General features: G+C 49.6%; 7 non-coding genes and 4 pseudogenes across 7 annotated transcripts; all 11 read left to right on the top strand.

Moving 5' to 3' along the window:
- Nucleotides 1-1,230: 1,230 nt before the first annotated feature.
- On the top strand, nucleotides 1,231-1,300 carry LOC142695741 (U2 spliceosomal RNA; annotated as a pseudogene).
- Nucleotides 1,301-2,079: 779 nt separating this feature from the next.
- Nucleotides 2,080-2,265, top strand: LOC142695681 (U2 spliceosomal RNA). The gene has a single exon (XR_012863757.1). It is a non-coding gene; the product is annotated as a U2 spliceosomal RNA (small nuclear RNA).
- Nucleotides 2,266-3,553: 1,288 nt separating this feature from the next.
- On the top strand, nucleotides 3,554-3,744 carry LOC142695781 (U2 spliceosomal RNA). Its single transcript, XR_012863808.1, has one exon. It is a non-coding gene; the product is annotated as a U2 spliceosomal RNA (small nuclear RNA).
- Nucleotides 3,745-5,032: 1,288 nt separating this feature from the next.
- On the top strand, nucleotides 5,033-5,223 carry LOC142695780 (U2 spliceosomal RNA). The gene has a single exon (XR_012863807.1). It is a non-coding gene; the product is annotated as a U2 spliceosomal RNA (small nuclear RNA).
- A 1,284-nt stretch (nucleotides 5,224-6,507) lies between these two features.
- Nucleotides 6,508-6,577, top strand: LOC142695740 (U2 spliceosomal RNA; annotated as a pseudogene).
- A 788-nt stretch (nucleotides 6,578-7,365) lies between these two features.
- LOC142695641 (U2 spliceosomal RNA) lies at nucleotides 7,366-7,549 on the top strand. The gene has a single exon (XR_012863729.1). It is a non-coding gene; the product is annotated as a U2 spliceosomal RNA (small nuclear RNA).
- A 1,288-nt stretch (nucleotides 7,550-8,837) lies between these two features.
- Nucleotides 8,838-9,028, top strand: LOC142695779 (U2 spliceosomal RNA). The gene has a single exon (XR_012863806.1). It is a non-coding gene; the product is annotated as a U2 spliceosomal RNA (small nuclear RNA).
- A 1,288-nt stretch (nucleotides 9,029-10,316) lies between these two features.
- On the top strand, nucleotides 10,317-10,443 carry LOC142695728 (U2 spliceosomal RNA; annotated as a pseudogene).
- Nucleotides 10,444-14,664: 4,221 nt separating this feature from the next.
- LOC142695637 (U2 spliceosomal RNA) lies at nucleotides 14,665-14,839 on the top strand (annotated as a pseudogene).
- Nucleotides 14,840-16,127: 1,288 nt separating this feature from the next.
- On the top strand, nucleotides 16,128-16,318 carry LOC142695778 (U2 spliceosomal RNA). The gene has a single exon (XR_012863805.1). It is a non-coding gene; the product is annotated as a U2 spliceosomal RNA (small nuclear RNA).
- A 1,290-nt stretch (nucleotides 16,319-17,608) lies between these two features.
- Nucleotides 17,609-17,799, top strand: LOC142695775 (U2 spliceosomal RNA). The gene has a single exon (XR_012863803.1). It is a non-coding gene; the product is annotated as a U2 spliceosomal RNA (small nuclear RNA).
- Nucleotides 17,800-18,079: the final 280 nt, after the last annotated feature.

Below are 18,079 nucleotides of genomic sequence, written 5' to 3'. Positions count from 1 at the left end.
GTTGGACAATGCATTTGTACAGTCATGTGTGATAATGAGCTCATTTATTAAATGCAATTAATTAATACATTGCCACCTCTTGTTGTGTGTGTGTGTGTGTGTGTGTGTGTGTGTGTGTGTGTGTGTGTGTGTGTGTGTGTGTGTGTGTGTGTGTCTTCTGTGTTTCTGTGTTTCCGGCATTTCACATTGGAACAGCTCATTCACCTTCCTTGTCTTCTCTCCGCCCTCCCTTTTAGGTAGGTTAAAGAGCTGCACCTGAGCCAGCCACTGATTGATTGATGCAGCACCACAGTCAAATAGTGGAGTGGAGTAGGGGGAACAGCAAACAGCCATTAAAGCAGCCCGCCCGCCACAATGGACCTACCTGTGTACACTAGATGGATGTGATGGAATGTACTGTCGTCCCTACATTTCCAAGAAGAAGTAAGAATTGCAGTTGCAACAAACCCTTGCTTGCCTACAAAGAGAGCAGCAATTTGGATTTGTTACTATGTTACCTGGAAGAATAACAAACTGTGCAAGGATGGAGGTTGTAGGAGCAAAGAGAAGTTGTCTGTAAAGTTGGTGGATGCCTATTTTCCATTTTGCAGTCCCTTGTCTCCCTCTTGTGGCCTCCTGGAGGCAAATAAATGTGCAAAAAAAAGACAGCCTGGCGGCCGGCTGTTGCAGTGTTGCCCTCTCAGGCAACACTGAGTGACTGACTGAGCCGCACCGTCTTATATAAAGTTCAGACGGAACTTTGCACGTGTCATAGTGGAGCCCTCAGGATTCCAGAGCCAGCTTTCTGACATCATAATGGGGCCTGCCTCAGAGATAAAAGCCTGGGCCCAGGCAGTGTTGGTCAGTGCTGCTCAGCAGGCAGCACTGGACTGGACTGGACTGGATTACAGCTGATACAAGGTGTGAAGGAACAAGGGGTGGCTGTGGGCATGCACTTGCTGCCGCTGCCAGTGTTTATCTGCATGGCAGGAGGGCATTTGGGCGTTGCCAGGAAGGCGTTTTTATGTAGATTCCTCCTCTTTCAGCACTGCATTGTGGTGCAAGCAAAAGAAGCAAATCCTGTGTAGCTTCCTCTCCGGCCTTTATTCACCTCCCTCCCGCTTAGTAGCTGTAAATGTGTGTGAGCCTGCAGGGCCCCATGGAATTGCCTAGGAGTAGGCTGAATCAATCGCTGCAAGGGGTGAACAGCAGTATGGGACAGGCTCGGGCAAGGCAAGGGCCGCTCGGGTTATCGCTTCTCGGCCTTTTGGCTAAGATCAAGTGTAGTACCTGCTCAAGCTGAGGTTAGTAATCATCCCTGCCGGTGGTACGTGGGCCATCGTAGGGGGATGACAGAACGCCGAGGTGAGGGCAGGGAACCACAACGGTCATCGCTCTGGTGTACGCATTTGGTTTAAAGGTACCATTTGTAGGTGACCAGGCGACCGCCGGATCGAGGTCAGGAGGTCGGGTAGTTTGAAAGCCCGAGTTGCTATGTGCCCCAGGGCTGGTGACCCTGGGGTGCCCTAACTCACTGGGGGTGGGATCCCACTGAGTGAAGGCACACTTGCACGCACTCTTCTTTCACACTTTTAAGCACACACCTTTATTCTCCCGGCCTTCTGGCTGGGAGATGAGGAATTTTTATATACCTGGCGGATGTCCAGGCTGTATCACAGCGCACATCCACTTATTTAATTTTGTTTTTCACTGTGTGTTTGTCACGTTTGTCACAAGGATTTTGGGATGCGGTGCCCTTTTGGGACCCTCCTGAGGTCTAGGGGGAAAATGTGTGGCCTTCTGGTTCCTTTTTCCCCTGCAACCCGGCCTCCCTTCTTCGGAGGGGAGGTGCAACTAGGATGCAGGCTCCTAGGTGGACACTGGGGTGGCAGCCCAGGTAGAAGCCTAGGAGTGTGTTTGGGTCTCCCTAAGCTTCGGCGAGGGGGGACCATCGATCCTTGATCCTCTAGGCCTATGGTTTGGAGGGTCAGGGAATGGTTATGCGGGGCCTCTCTCTTTTAAGAGAAGGGCTGCGATAGACCGCATCCTTGTGCACTTTTTGTGTGGCACCTCTGCACTTTTTATGCACTTGGGTGATAGAAAGCACGGCTCGGGCTTTCAATAAAAAAAAAATCTGTTCTTATCAGTTTAATATCTGATACGTCCCCTATCTGGGGACCATATATTAAATGGATTTTTAGAACAGGGAGATGGAAATAGAGCTTGCTCTGTCCACTCCACGCATTGACCTGGTATTGCAGTATTTCCAGGACCGGTGCACCCTTCCCTTATGTGTTGACTAAAATCAGATTCCAAAAGTGCTATTTGTGTTTGCTATTGTTTTTGTCTTTCTGATGGGATCTCCCCTTTTAATCCCATTATTTCAACACCTGTTGGACAATGCATTTGTACAGTCATGTGTGATAATGAGCTCATTTATTAAATGCAATTAATGAATACATTGCCACCTCTTGTTGTGTGTGTGTGTGTGTGTGTGTGTGTCTTCTGTGTTTCTGTGTTTCCGGCATTTCACATTGGAACAGCTCATTCACCTTCCTTGTCTTCTCTCCGCCCTCCCTCCTAGGTAAGTTAAAGAGCTGCACCTGAGCCAGCCACTGATTGATGCAGCACCACAGTCAAATAGTGGAGTGGAGTGGAGTAGGGGAACAGCAAACAGCCATTAAAGCAGCCAGCCGCCTACCCGCCACAATGGACCTACCTGTGTACACTAGATGGATGTGATGGAATGTACTGTCGTCCCTACATTTCAAGAAGAAGTAAGAATTGCAGTTGCAACAAACCCTTGCTTGCCTACAAAGAGAGCAGCAATTTGGATTTGTTACTTTGTTACCTGGAAGAATAACAAACTGTGCAAGGATGGAGGTTGTAGGAGCAAGGAGAAGTTGTCTGTAAAGTTGGTGGATGCTTATTTTCCATTTTGCAGTCCCTTGTCTCCCTCTTGTGGCCTCCTGGAGGCAAATAAATGTGCAAAAAAAAGACAGCCTGGCGGCCGGCTGTTGCAGTGTTGCCCTCTCAGGCAACACTGAGTGACTGACTGAGCCTCACCGTCTTATATAAAGTTCAGACGGAACTTTGCACGTGTCATAGTGGAGCCCTCAGGATTCCAGAGCCAGCTTTCTGACATCATAATGGGGCCTCAGAGATAGATAAAAGCCTGGGCCCAGGCAGTGTTGGTCAGTGCTGCTCAGCAGGCAGCACTGGACTGGATTAAAGCTGATACAAGGTGTGAAGGAACAAGGGGTGGCTGTGGGCATGCACTTGCTGCCGCTGCCAGTGTTTATCTGCATGGCAGGAGGGCATTTGGGCGTTGCCAGGAAGGCGTTTTTATGTAGATTCCTCCTCTTTCAGCACTGCATTGTGGTGCAAGCAAAAGAAGCAAATCCTGTGTAGCTTCCTCTCCGGCCTTTATTCACCTCCCTCCCGCTTAGTAGCTGTAAATGTGTGTGAGCCTGCAGGGCCCCATGGAATTGCCTAGGAGTAGGCTGAATCAATCGCTGCAAGGGGTGAACAGCAGTATGGGACAGGCTCGGGCAAGGCAAGGGCCGCTCGGGTTATCGCTTCTCGGCCTTTTGGCTAAGATCAAGTGTAGTATCTGTTCTTATCAGTTTAATATCTGATACGTCCCCTATCTGGGGACCATATATTAAATGGATTTTTAGAACAGGGAGATGGAAATAGAGCTTGCTCTGTCCACTCCACGCATTGACCTGGTATTGCAGTATTTCCAGGACCGGTGCACCCTTCCCTTATGTGTTGACTAAAATCAGATTCCAAAAGTGCTATTTGTGTTTGCTATTGTTTTTGTCTTTCTGATGGGATCTCCCCTTTTAATCCCATTATTTCAACACCTGTTGGACAATGCATTTGTACAGTCATGTGTGATAATGAGCTCATTTATTAAATGCAATTAATGAATACATTGCCACCTCTTGTTGTGTGTGTGTGTGTGTGTGTGTGTGTCTTCTGTGTTTCTGTGTTTCCGGCATTTCACATTGGAACAGCTCATTCACCTTCCTTGTCTTCTCTCCGCCCTCCCTCCTAGGTAAGTTAAAGAGCTGCACCTGAGCCAGCCACTGATTGATGCAGCACCACAGTCAAATAGTGGAGTGGAGTGGAGTAGGGGAACAGCAAACAGCCATTAAAGCAGCCAGCCGCCTACCCGCCACAATGGACCTACCTGTGTACACTAGATGGATGTGATGGAATGTACTGTCGTCCCTACATTTCAAGAAGAAGTAAGAATTGCAGTTGCAACAAACCCTTGCTTGCCTACAAAGAGAGCAGCAATTTGGATTTGTTACTTTGTTACCTGGAAGAATAACAAACTGTGCAAGGATGGAGGTTGTAGGAGCAAGGAGAAGTTGTCTGTAAAGTTGGTGGATGCTTATTTTCCATTTTGCAGTCCCTTGTCTCCCTCTTGTGGCCTCCTGGAGGCAAATAAATGTGCAAAAAAAAGACAGCCTGGCGGCCGGCTGTTGCAGTGTTGCCCTCTCAGGCAACACTGAGTGACTGACTGAGCCTCACCGTCTTATATAAAGTTCAGACGGAACTTTGCACGTGTCATAGTGGAGCCCTCAGGATTCCAGAGCCAGCTTTCTGACATCATAATGGGGCCTCAGAGATAGATAAAAGCCTGGGCCCAGGCAGTGTTGGTCAGTGCTGCTCAGCAGGCAGCACTGGACTGGATTAAAGCTGATACAAGGTGTGAAGGAACAAGGGGTGGCTGTGGGCATGCACTTGCTGCCGCTGCCAGTGTTTATCTGCATGGCAGGAGGGCATTTGGGCGTTGCCAGGAAGGCGTTTTTATGTAGATTCCTCCTCTTTCAGCACTGCATTGTGGTGCAAGCAAAAGAAGCAAATCCTGTGTAGCTTCCTCTCCGGCCTTTATTCACCTCCCTCCCGCTTAGTAGCTGTAAATGTGTGTGAGCCTGCAGGGCCCCATGGAATTGCCTAGGAGTAGGCTGAATCAATCGCTGCAAGGGGTGAACAGCAGTATGGGACAGGCTCGGGCAAGGCAAGGGCCGCTCGGGTTATCGCTTCTCGGCCTTTTGGCTAAGATCAAGTGTAGTATCTGTTCTTATCAGTTTAATATCTGATACGTCCCCTATCTGGGGACCATATATTAAATGGATTTTTAGAACAGGGAGATGGAAATAGAGCTTGCTCTGTCCACTCCACGCATTGACCTGGTATTGCAGTATTTCCAGGACCGGTGCACCCTTCCCTTATGTGTTGACTAAAATCAGATTCCAAAAGTGCTATTTGTGTTTGCTATTGTTTTTGTCTTTCTGATGGGATCTCCCCTTTTAATCCCATTATTTCAACACCTGTTGGACAATGCATTTGTACAGTCATGTGTGATAATGAGCTCATTTATTAAATGCAATTAATGAATACATTGCCACCTCTTGTTGTGTGTGTGTGTGTGTGTGTGTGTGTCTTCTGTGTTTCTGTGTTTCCGGCATTTCACATTGGAACAGCTCATTCACCTTCCTTGTCTTCTCTCCGCCCTCCCTCCTAGGTAAGTTAAAGAGCTGCACCTGAGCCAGCCACTGATTGATGCAGCACCACAGTCAAATAGTGGAGTGGAGTGGAGTAGGGGAACAGCAAACAGCCATTAAAGCAGCCAGCCGCCTACCCGCCACAATGGACCTACCTGTGTACACTAGATGGATGTGATGGAATGTACTGTCGTCCCTACATTTCAAGAAGAAGTAAGAATTGCAGTTGCAACAAACCCTTGCTTGCCTACAAAGAGAGCAGCAATTTGGATTTGTTACTTTGTTACCTGGAAGAATAACAAACTGTGCAAGGATGGAGGTTGTAGGAGCAAGGAGAAGTTGTCTGTAAAGTTGGTGGATGCTTATTTTCCATTTTGCAGTCCCTTGTCTCCCTCTTGTGGCCTCCTGGAGGCAAATAAATGTGCAAAAAAAAGACAGCCTGGCGGCCGGCTGTTGCAGTGTTGCCCTCTCAGGCAACACTGAGTGACTGACTGAGCCTCACCGTCTTATATAAAGTTCAGACGGAACTTTGCACGTGTCATAGTGGAGCCCTCAGGATTCCAGAGCCAGCTTTCTGACATCATAATGGGGCCTCAGAGATAGATAAAAGCCTGGGCCCAGGCAGTGTTGGTCAGTGCTGCTCAGCAGGCAGCACTGGACTGGATTAAAGCTGATACAAGGTGTGAAGGAACAAGGGGTGGCTGTGGGCATGCACTTGCTGCCGCTGCCAGTGTTTATCTGCATGGCAGGAGGGCATTTGGGCGTTGCCAGGAAGGCGTTTTTATGTAGATTCCTCCTCTTTCAGCACTGCATTGTGGTGCAAGCAAAAGAAGCAAATCCTGTGTAGCTTCCTCTCCGGCCTTTATTCACCTCCCTCCCGCTTAGTAGCTGTAAATGTGTGTGAGCCTGCAGGGCCCCATGGAATTGCCTAGGAGTAGGCTGAATCGCTGCAAGGGGTGAACAGCAGTATGGGACAGGCTCGGTCAACGGCCGGCCCATTCGGGTTATCGCTTCTCGGCCTTTTGGCTAAGATCAAGTGTAGTACCTGCTCAAGCTGAGGTTAGTAATCATCCCTGCCGGTGGTACGTGGGCCATCGTAGGGGGATGACAGAACGCCGAGGTGAGGGCAGGGAACCACAACGGTCATCGCTCTGGTGTACGCATTTGGTTTAAAGGTACCATTTGTAGGTGACCAGGCGACCGCCGGATCGAGGTCAGGAGGTCGGGTAGTTTGAAAGCCCGAGTTGCTATGTGCCCCAGGGCTGGTGACCCTGGGGTGCCCTAACTCACTGGGGGTGGGATCCCACTGAGTGAAGGCACACTTGCACGCACTCTTCTTTCACACTTTTAAGCACACACCTTTATTCTCCCGGCCTTCTGGCTGGGAGATGAGGAATTTTTATATACCTGGCGGATGTCCAGGCTGTATCACAGCGCACATCCACTTATTTAATTTTGTTTTTCACTGTGTGTTTGTCACGTTTGTCACGTTTGTCACAAGGATTTTGGGATGCGGTGCCCTTTTGGGACCCTCCTGAGGTCTAGGGGGAAAATGTGTGGCCTTCTGGTTCCTTTTTCCCCTGCAACCCGGCCTCCCTTCTTCGGAGGGGAGGTGCAACTAGGATGCAGGCTCCTAGGTGGACACTGGGGTGGCAGCCCAGGTAGAAGCCTAGGAGTGTGTTTGGGTCTCCCTAAGCTTCGGCGAGGGGGGACCATCGATCCTTGATCCTCTAGGCCTATGGTTTGGAGGGTCAGGGAATGGTTATGCGGGGCCTCTCTCTTTTAAGAGAAGGGCTGCGATAGACCGCATCCTTGTGCACTTTTTGTGTGGCACCTCTGCACTTTTTATGCACTTGGGTGATAGAAAGCACGGCTCGGGCTTTCAAAATAAAAAATCTGTTCTTATCAGTTTAATATCTGATACGTCCCCTATCTGGGGACCATATATTAAATGGATTTTTAGAACAGGGAGATGGAAATAGAGCTTGCTCTGTCCACTCCACGCATTGACCTGGTATTGCAGTATTTCCAGGACCGGTGCACCCTTCCCTTATGTGTTGACTAAAATCAGATTCCAAAAGTGCTATTTGTGTTTGCTATTGTTTTTGTCTTTCTGATGGGATCTCCCCTTTTAATCCCATTATTTCAACACCTGTTGGACAATGCATTTGTACAGTCATGTGTGATAATGAGCTCATTTATTAAATGCAATTAATGAATACATTGCCACCTCTTGTTGTGTGTGTGTGTGTGTGTGTGTGTGTCTTCTGTGTTTCTGTGTTTCCGGCATTTCACATTGGAACAGCTCATTCACCTTCCTTGTCTTCTCTCCGCCCTCCCTCCTAGGTAAGTTAAAGAGCTGCACCTGAGCCAGCCACTGATTGATGCAGCACCACAGTCAAATAGTGGAGTGGAGTGGAGTAGGGGAACAGCAAACAGCCATTAAAGCAGCCAGCCGCCTACCCGCCACAATGGACCTACCTGTGTACACTAGATGGATGTGATGGAATGTACTGTCGTCCCTACATTTCAAGAAGAAGTAAGAATTGCAGTTGCAACAAACCCTTGCTTGCCTACAAAGAGAGCAGCAATTTGGATTTGTTACTTTGTTACCTGGAAGAATAACAAACTGTGCAAGGATGGAGGTTGTAGGAGCAAGGAGAAGTTGTCTGTAAAGTTGGTGGATGCTTATTTTCCATTTTGCAGTCCCTTGTCTCCCTCTTGTGGCCTCCTGGAGGCAAATAAATGTGCAAAAAAAAGACAGCCTGGCGGCCGGCTGTTGCAGTGTTGCCCTCTCAGGCAACACTGAGTGACTGACTGAGCCTCACCGTCTTATATAAAGTTCAGACGGAACTTTGCACGTGTCATAGTGGAGCCCTCAGGATTCCAGAGCCAGCTTTCTGACATCATAATGGGGCCTCAGAGATAGATAAAAGCCTGGGCCCAGGCAGTGTTGGTCAGTGCTGCTCAGCAGGCAGCACTGGACTGGATTAAAGCTGATACAAGGTGTGAAGGAACAAGGGGTGGCTGTGGGCATGCACTTGCTGCCGCTGCCAGTGTTTATCTGCATGGCAGGAGGGCATTTGGGCGTTGCCAGGAAGGCGTTTTTATGTAGATTCCTCCTCTTTCAGCACTGCATTGTGGTGCAAGCAAAAGAAGCAAATCCTGTGTAGCTTCCTCTCCGGCCTTTATTCACCTCCCTCCCGCTTAGTAGCTGTAAATGTGTGTGAGCCTGCAGGGCCCCATGGAATTGCCTAGGAGTAGGCTGAATCAATCGCTGCAAGGGGTGAACAGCAGTATGGGACAGGCTCGGGCAAGGCAAGGGCCGCTCGGGTTATCGCTTCTCGGCCTTTTGGCTAAGATCAAGTGTAGTATCTGTTCTTATCAGTTTAATATCTGATACGTCCCCTATCTGGGGACCATATATTAAATGGATTTTTAGAACAGGGAGATGGAAATAGAGCTTGCTCTGTCCACTCCACGCATTGACCTGGTATTGCAGTATTTCCAGGACCGGTGCACCCTTCCCTTATGTGTTGACTAAAATCAGATTCCAAAAGTGCTATTTGTGTTTGCTATTGTTTTTGTCTTTCTGATGGGATCTCCCCTTTTAATCCCATTATTTCAACACCTGTTGGACAATGCATTTGTACAGTCATGTGTGATAATGAGCTCATTTATTAAATGCAATTAATGAATACATTGCCACCTCTTGTTGTGTGTGTGTGTGTGTGTGTGTGTGTCTTCTGTGTTTCTGTGTTTCCGGCATTTCACATTGGAACAGCTCATTCACCTTCCTTGTCTTCTCTCCGCCCTCCCTCCTAGGTAAGTTAAAGAGCTGCACCTGAGCCAGCCACTGATTGATGCAGCACCACAGTCAAATAGTGGAGTGGAGTGGAGTAGGGGAACAGCAAACAGCCATTAAAGCAGCCAGCCGCCTACCCGCCACAATGGACCTACCTGTGTACACTAGATGGATGTGATGGAATGTACTGTCGTCCCTACATTTCAAGAAGAAGTAAGAATTGCAGTTGCAACAAACCCTTGCTTGCCTACAAAGAGAGCAGCAATTTGGATTTGTTACTTTGTTACCTGGAAGAATAACAAACTGTGCAAGGATGGAGGTTGTAGGAGCAAGGAGAAGTTGTCTGTAAAGTTGGTGGATGCTTATTTTCCATTTTGCAGTCCCTTGTCTCCCTCTTGTGGCCTCCTGGAGGCAAATAAATGTGCAAAAAAAAGACAGCCTGGCGGCCGGCTGTTGCAGTGTTGCCCTCTCAGGCAACACTGAGTGACTGACTGAGCCTCACCGTCTTATATAAAGTTCAGACGGAACTTTGCACGTGTCATAGTGGAGCCCTCAGGATTCCAGAGCCAGCTTTCTGACATCATAATGGGGCCTCAGAGATAGATAAAAGCCTGGGCCCAGGCAGTGTTGGTCAGTGCTGCTCAGCAGGCAGCACTGGACTGGATTAAAGCTGATACAAGGTGTGAAGGAACAAGGGGTGGCTGTGGGCATGCACTTGCTGCCGCTGCCAGTGTTTATCTGCATGGCAGGAGGGCATTTGGGCGTTGCCAGGAAGGCGTTTTTATGTAGATTCCTCCTCTTTCAGCACTGCATTGTGGTGCAAGCAAAAGAAGCAAATCCTGTGTAGCTTCCTCTCCGGCCTTTATTCACCTCCCTCCCGCTTAGTAGCTGTAAATGTGTGTGAGCCTGCAGGGCCCCATGGAATTGCCTAGGAGTAGGCTGAATCAATCGCTGCAAGGGGTGAACAGCAGTATGGGACAGGCTCGGGCAAGGCAAGGGCCGCTCGGGTTATCGCTTCTCGGCCTTTTGGCTAAGATCAAGTGTAGTATCTGTTCTTATCAGAAGTGAATAAGAAGGATGGTAAGAAGACGACAGTCCCTCCCCCCCGTCTCCCGGCCCTCCCTCGCCCTACCCTTCCCACCCTCCCTCGCCCGGCCCTCCCCACCCCCCCGTCCCCAACCCCTGTCACCCCCACTGAGGCTCTCACCTTCTCCTACCCACCCATCTCAGTGGTCCTGTCACCTGCACCTCTCCCAACCCAGCCTCCCTTCTCCCCAGCTCCAGCAGCACTAACATCTTCCCCTCCAGCTGCTGGAGTCCTCTCCCTGGAGGATTTTCCCCCTCTTGTCTCCTCAGGTGCCATCCAGAGGAAGAGAAAGGTGAGGGACAGCCCAGCTGCTGAGTCCTCAAAGCGACAAGTCGTGGAAATCTGCGAAGATTCCCTTGCGCAGCAGGAGGAAATGGAGCAGATGGTGGAGGAACTCGTGTCTGAACCTGAGGTCATCGACTTCACAACAGACATCCAGGTGGCTACAATCCTGGAACAATTTTTGTCAGAGGGCCTGCTGGATCTTTCGGACCCGCCAGGAGAGGAGGATCCGCCCGACCGGACTGGTAACTAAGGTGTATCGTTTGCACTAACCTTCTTTATTCTCCCCCATGGCTGCTAAACTTAACATCTTTAGCCTCAATGTGAGGAGTGTTAGAGATAGGACTAGATGTCAGATGGTGCTAACTTTTCTTTCCAAGCAGTCGAGTGATGTATTTATGCTGCAGGAATGTACTCTCCCCTCTTCCAGGTCATACCATCATCTGGCCAGGCAGTGGACCCATGGCCCGTCCTACTGGTCTGGTGGGGGCGACTGTAAGTCTGCAGGGGTTGCCATCCTGATTAGGGGAAGCGTATTTACTGTTGACTCTGTCCAGGAGCTCGCCTGCGGCCGCTTGTTGGTCGTAGACGGTTCCTGGGCAGGAGAGCCGATTAGGCTCATCAACGTGTACGCTCCCCCTATGAAGGCTGAGCGCCTGGAACTATTCCAGACCCTGCGGACCCAGCTCGCCACCACTAGGGCAGTGGTGATGGCCGGGGACTTCAACTGCCCCATCGAAGAGGATGGACGAAGTTCCGGCACTTCAATCAAACTGGATGTCAGTTCCAAACTGCTTATCGAGATGGTAACCGAAGCATCCTTGCAGGACGTTGTGGGCTCCATGGGGATTGGCTCTGTGAACTATTCATGGAGCCGACCCGATGGCTCACTTCGTTCTCGGATTGACTTTGTGTTCACCTCCCGGGCAGTCAAGCAGCATGGGCACTCCATGGTCCCCTGCTTCTTCTCTGACCACAGGGCCATTCTCTTCCAGGGTGCCATCGGCCACGGTTTTCCTCCCGGCCCTGGCTCCTGGAAGCTGAATTGTGCCCTGCTGGAAAGAGAGGAGGTACTGGCGGAACTTAGAGACGCCTATATTGTTTGGAGGAATGATAAAGTTTTCTTTGACAAAACCTGTGACTGGTGGGAATATGTTAAAGTTGAATTTCGTTGTTTCTTTCAGGCAAAAAGTCGTCAACAGGCGTGTGAGAGGAAGAGAGACTTCAGAGAGATGCAGCGTCAGCTGCGATCCCTGCAAGACCTCCTTCAATGCGGCTGGGACGTCAGGAAGGAGCTGGAGGAAGCCAAAAAGGGCCTGAAAAGGCACTTTGAGGAGGAATCCAAGCGAATTGTCTTTCGTTCCAAGGTGGAGAACCTGGAGAAGGGTGAGAAATGTAACTCGTTCTTTTTCAGGAAACTCCATGCCGGCCACACGCCCCTGAAGGAACTTCGAGATGAGACCGGAAACATGCATTCTGGGAAGAAGGAGGTGATGGGAGTCGTCACAGACTACTACCGAAGCCTCTACTCCCGGAAAACCACTGACCCCGAAGCCGCCGATAAATTCCTGTCAGGTATCACTAATCATCTTGATCCTGCAGGTACGGAGGCTATGGATGTACCCCTGACGGTGGAGGAACTGCTCTCTGCCGCTAAATCCTTCAGACCCGGCAGGACCCCGGGCAGTGATGGTCTCCCAGCAGAGCTCTATGTAGCGCTGGGGGACTTGATCAGTCCGGACCTGCTGGAGCTCTATGAGGAGATGGTGGTGGAGGGTAGAATGCCACCGTCCTTGAGAGAAGGCATGATCACGATCTTGTATAAGCGGAAGGGGGAGAGATGTGACCTGAAAAACTGGCGTCCCATCTCTCTCCTGAACGTGGACTACAAGATCCTCGCCAAAGTATTGGCCAACAGACTGAAGGTTGTCATCGGACAGATCATCGGATCGGACCAAACCTGCGGCATTCCTGGCCGTAGGGTGGCCGACAGTCTTGCCCTGGTGAGGGACACGGTGCATTACATGCAAAGCCGCCGTACACACGCGGCCCTGGTCAGTCTGGATCAGGAGAAGGCTTTTGACCGGGTCTCTCACGAATTCATGGGTAAGGCTCTGCGTAGGCTGCGGCTTGGCAGGTTGTTCTGTTTGTATGTTAACCTGATGTATTGCGACATTTACAGCTCGGTGCTGGTGAACGGCTGGAAGACTGACCCCTTTCCTGTATCGTCGGGGGTTAGACAAGGCTGTCCTCTTTCACCTCTCCTTTTTGTTTGTGTTATAGAGCTCTTCGCAGAGGCTATCCGGCAGAATGGAGAGATCAGAGGGATCACCGCACCAGGTCCAGGACACTTCGAGGTCAAATGCTCGCTGTACATGGACGACGTGACCGTCTTCTGCGCTGACCAGAGTTCGGTGACTGCACTCGTCCAGACCTGTGAGGAGTTCGGACGCGCTTCAGGGGCAAAAGTCAACTGCGGGAAGTCGGAAGCCATGCTCTTCGGAAAGTGGTACCTGCCTTCTCCTGCCTCCTTCCCGTTTACTATCAAGCCGGACTTCATCAAAATTCTGGGAGTCTGGTTCGGTAAGGAAGGTGCAGCCCTAAAGTCGTGGGAAGAACGCTTGGCCAAAGTCAACCAAAGGATCGGACTGTGGAGCCTCAGACAACTCACTATTGAGGGCAAAGCAATGGTCCTGCGTAACGAAGTCTTGCCTGTGCTACAATACACTGCACAGGCATGGCCCCCTCTTGCCACCGTCTCGAGGGCCATTACCAGGACTGTGTTTCGCTTCATCTGGGGCTCGAAAATGGACAGAGTAAAGCGGACTGTTATGTACAAGGAGCCCCGCAAAGGTGGGAAGGGTATACCCGACATTCCCACTCTGCTGCGGATCGCTTTTGTATGTGACTGTGTTCGTAGGACTCTGAGGACAGCAAACGGCTCTGCGGGCAAGGCCATGTCCCGCTACTTCCTCCTTCCCCTCTGGCGAGGTTTTGGCTGGGACAAGTGGGACAGCTCCTTCCCTTACAACTGGCACGCTCCCTGGTTCTACGGAGATGTCGTCCGGTTCGTGAGGGAGCATCAACTGGAGGGTCTTAAGCCCGACTTGTGGAAACCTAAGACGATCCACAAGCACATCAGAGCAAAGGACTCACTGGAGTCTGTTCCAGGGCTTCATGCCGACACGTTGGAGACTGTTTGGACTAACGTGTCATCTGGCAGGTTGACCAACGGGCACAAGGACATTTCATGGATGGCCATCCAGGGAGGACTGCCTCTTAGGTCATTCATGCATGCCCGCAACCTGTGCAAGACCCGGTACTGCCCCAGGTGCCCCTTCACGGAGGAAACATCTTTGCACATTTTCTGGCAGTGCCCCTTTGCACAGGGTCTGTTGAAAGCCTTGGAACATGAACTCAAGGACTCAGTACCCAGGAACAGACTGTCGTACCGCTCGGTACTTTATGGACTATTTCCTGGGAATACCACGGATGGAGCAATCCAGGAAGCCTGGCGCCTTATGAACTGCTTTAAGGACGCTATATGGTTTGCCAGGAACCGTCTGATTTTGCGGAGAGAGAGTGTGTCCGTCCAGGACTGCCGCAGGCTGATCCACAGCCTGCTCAGAGACTATTCCACCTGGGACAGCCCGGACGTCGATGAGGAAGAGGACTGATACTCCCCTTCCCCCCACTCTCCCTTCTTGTGTGTTGTCTTTCAATAAAGCTTCGGGCCTGTGATTTCCCCCTTCCCTATCCCCTCCTACCCACTCCCCTATCCCATCACTTGTCTGTAATGCTTTGTTGTTTGGCTTTAGTGAATGCAAGAATGTTAGTGTAGCATGTGGTGTAATGTATAGCATAGGCTAGCCTGTACTGTGTATTATACTGTCATGTTATGTTTGACGACTGTTATTATTTATTATTTGCTGCTTCATGGCTTGCGCTGCGTCGCAGTAATGTTTGTATGATGACGATTGATTGTCAATAAAGCATTTTTCAATCAAAAAATCTGTTCTTATCAGTTTAATATCTGATACGTCCCCTATCTGGGGACCATATATTAAATGGATTTTTAGAACAGGGAGATGGAAATAGAGCTTGCTCTGTCCACTCCACGCATTGACCTGGTATTGCAGTATTTCCAGGACCGGTGCACCCTTCCCTTATGTGTTGACTAAAATCAGATTCCAAAAGTGCTATTTGTGTTTGCTATTGTTTTTGTCTTTCTGATGGGATCTCCCCTTTTAATCCCATTATTTCAACACCTGTTGGACAATGCATTTGTACAGTCATGTGTGATAATGAGCTCATTTATTAAATGCAATTAATGAATACATTGCCACCTCTTGTTGTGTGTGTGTGTGTGTGTGTGTGTGTCTTCTGTGTTTCTGTGTTTCCGGCATTTCACATTGGAACAGCTCATTCACCTTCCTTGTCTTCTCTCCGCCCTCCCTCCTAGGTAAGTTAAAGAGCTGCACCTGAGCCAGCCACTGATTGATGCAGCACCACAGTCAAATAGTGGAGTGGAGTGGAGTAGGGGAACAGCAAACAGCCATTAAAGCAGCCAGCCGCCTACCCGCCACAATGGACCTACCTGTGTACACTAGATGGATGTGATGGAATGTACTGTCGTCCCTACATTTCAAGAAGAAGTAAGAATTGCAGTTGCAACAAACCCTTGCTTGCCTACAAAGAGAGCAGCAATTTGGATTTGTTACTTTGTTACCTGGAAGAATAACAAACTGTGCAAGGATGGAGGTTGTAGGAGCAAGGAGAAGTTGTCTGTAAAGTTGGTGGATGCTTATTTTCCATTTTGCAGTCCCTTGTCTCCCTCTTGTGGCCTCCTGGAGGCAAATAAATGTGCAAAAAAAAGACAGCCTGGCGGCCGGCTGTTGCAGTGTTGCCCTCTCAGGCAACACTGAGTGACTGACTGAGCCTCACCGTCTTATATAAAGTTCAGACGGAACTTTGCACGTGTCATAGTGGAGCCCTCAGGATTCCAGAGCCAGCTTTCTGACATCATAATGGGGCCTCAGAGATAGATAAAAGCCTGGGCCCAGGCAGTGTTGGTCAGTGCTGCTCAGCAGGCAGCACTGGACTGGATTAAAGCTGATACAAGGTGTGAAGGAACAAGGGGTGGCTGTGGGCATGCACTTGCTGCCGCTGCCAGTGTTTATCTGCATGGCAGGAGGGCATTTGGGCGTTGCCAGGAAGGCGTTTTTATGTAGATTCCTCCTCTTTCAGCACTGCATTGTGGTGCAAGCAAAAGAAGCAAATCCTGTGTAGCTTCCTCTCCGGCCTTTATTCACCTCCCTCCCGCTTAGTAGCTGTAAATGTGTGTGAGCCTGCAGGGCCCCATGGAATTGCCTAGGAGTAGGCTGAATCAATCGCTGCAAGGGGTGAACAGCAGTATGGGACAGGCTCGGGCAAGGCAAGGGCCGCTCGGGTTATCGCTTCTCGGCCTTTTGGCTAAGATCAAGTGTAGTATCTGTTCTTATCAGTTTAATATCTGATACGTCCCCTATCTGGGGACCATATATTAAATGGATTTTTAGAACAGGGAGATGGAAATAGAGCTTGCTCTGTCCACTCCACGCATTGACCTGGTATTGCAGTATTTCCAGGACCGGTGCACCCTTCCCTTATGTGTTGACTAAAATCAGATTCCAAAAGTGCTATTTGTGTTTGCTATTGTTTTTGTCTTTCTGATGGGATCTCCCCTTTTAATCCCATTATTTCAACACCTGTTGGACAATGCATTTGTACAGTCATGTGTGATAATGAGCTCATTTATTAAATGCAATTAATGAATACATTGCCACCTCTTGTTGTGTGTGTGTGTGTGTGTGTGTGTGTGTCTTCTGTGTTTCTGTGTTTCCGGCATTTCACATTGGAACAGCTCATTCACCTTCCTTGTCTTCTCTCCGCCCTCCCTCCTAGGTAAGTTAAAGAGCTGCACCTGAGCCAGCCACTGATTGATGCAGCACCACAGTCAAATAGTGGAGTGGAGTGGAGTAGGGGAACAGCAAACAGCCATTAAAGCAGCCAGCCGCCTACCCGCCACAATGGACCTACCTGTGTACACTAGATGGATGTGATGGAATGTACTGTCGTCCCTACATTTCAAGAAGAAGTAAGAATTGCAGTTGCAACAAACCCTTGCTTGCCTACAAAGAGAGCAGCAATTTGGATTTGTTACTTTGTTACCTGGAAGAATAACAAACTGTGCAAGGATGGAGGTTGTAGGAGCAAGGAGAAGTTGTCTGTAAAGTTGGTGGATGCTTATTTTCCATTTTGCAGTCCCTTGTCTCCCTCTTGTGGCCTCCTGGAGGCAAATAAATGTGCAAAAAAAAGACAGCCTGGCGGCCGGCTGTTGCAGTGTTGCCCTCTCAGGCAACACTGAGTGACTGACTGAGCCTCACCGTCTTATATAAAGTTCAGACGGAACTTTGCACGTGTCATAGTGGAGCCCTCAGGATTCCAGAGCCAGCTTTCTGACATCATAATGGGGCCTCAGAGATAGATAAAAGCCTGGGCCCAGGCAGTGTTGGTCAGTGCTGCTCAGCAGGCAGCACTGGACTGGATTAAAGCTGATACAAGGTGTGAAGGAACAAGGGGTGGCTGTGGGCATGCACTTGCTGCCGCTGCCAGTGTTTATCTGCATGGCAGGAGGGCATTTGGGCGTTGCCAGGAAGGCGTTTTTATGTAGATTCCTCCTCTTTCAGCACTGCATTGTGGTGCAAGCAAAAGAAGCAAATCCTGTGTAGCTTCCTCTCCGGCCTTTATTCACCTCCCTCCCGCTTAGTAGCTGTAAATGTGTGTGAGCCTGCAGGGCCCCATGGAATTGCCTAGGAGTAGGCTGAATCAATCGCTGCAAGGGGTGAACAGCAGTATGGGACAGGCTCGGGCAAGGCAAGGGCCGCTCGGGTTATCGCTTCTCGGCCTTTTGGCTAAGATCAAGTGTAGTATCTGTTCTTATCAGTTTAATATCTGATACGTCCCCTATCTGGGGACCATATATTAAATGGATTTTTAGAACAGGGAGATGGAAATAGAGCTTGCTCTGTCCACTCCACGCATTGACCTGGTATTGCAGTATTTCCAGGACCGGTGCACCCTTCCCTTATGTGTTGACTAAAATCAGATTCCAAAAGTGCTATTTGTGTTTGCTATTGTTTTTGTCTTTCTGATGGGATCTCCCCTTTTAATCCCATTATTTCAACACCTGTTGGACAATGCATTTGTACAGTCATGTGTGATAATGAGCTCATTTATTAAATGCAATTAATGAATACATTGCCACCTCTTGTTGTGTGTGTGTGTGTGTGTGTGTGTGTCTTCTGTGTTTCTGTGTTTCCGGCATTTCACATTGGAACAGCTCATTCACCTTCCTTGTCTTCT

Source organism: Rhinoderma darwinii (assembly GCF_050947455.1).
Source record: "Rhinoderma darwinii isolate aRhiDar2 chromosome 5 unlocalized genomic scaffold, aRhiDar2.hap1 SUPER_5_unloc_48, whole genome shotgun sequence".
Taxonomy (NCBI): Eukaryota; Metazoa; Chordata; class Amphibia; order Anura; family Rhinodermatidae; genus Rhinoderma; species Rhinoderma darwinii.
This window is presented reverse-complemented; position numbering and strand designations above follow the sequence as displayed.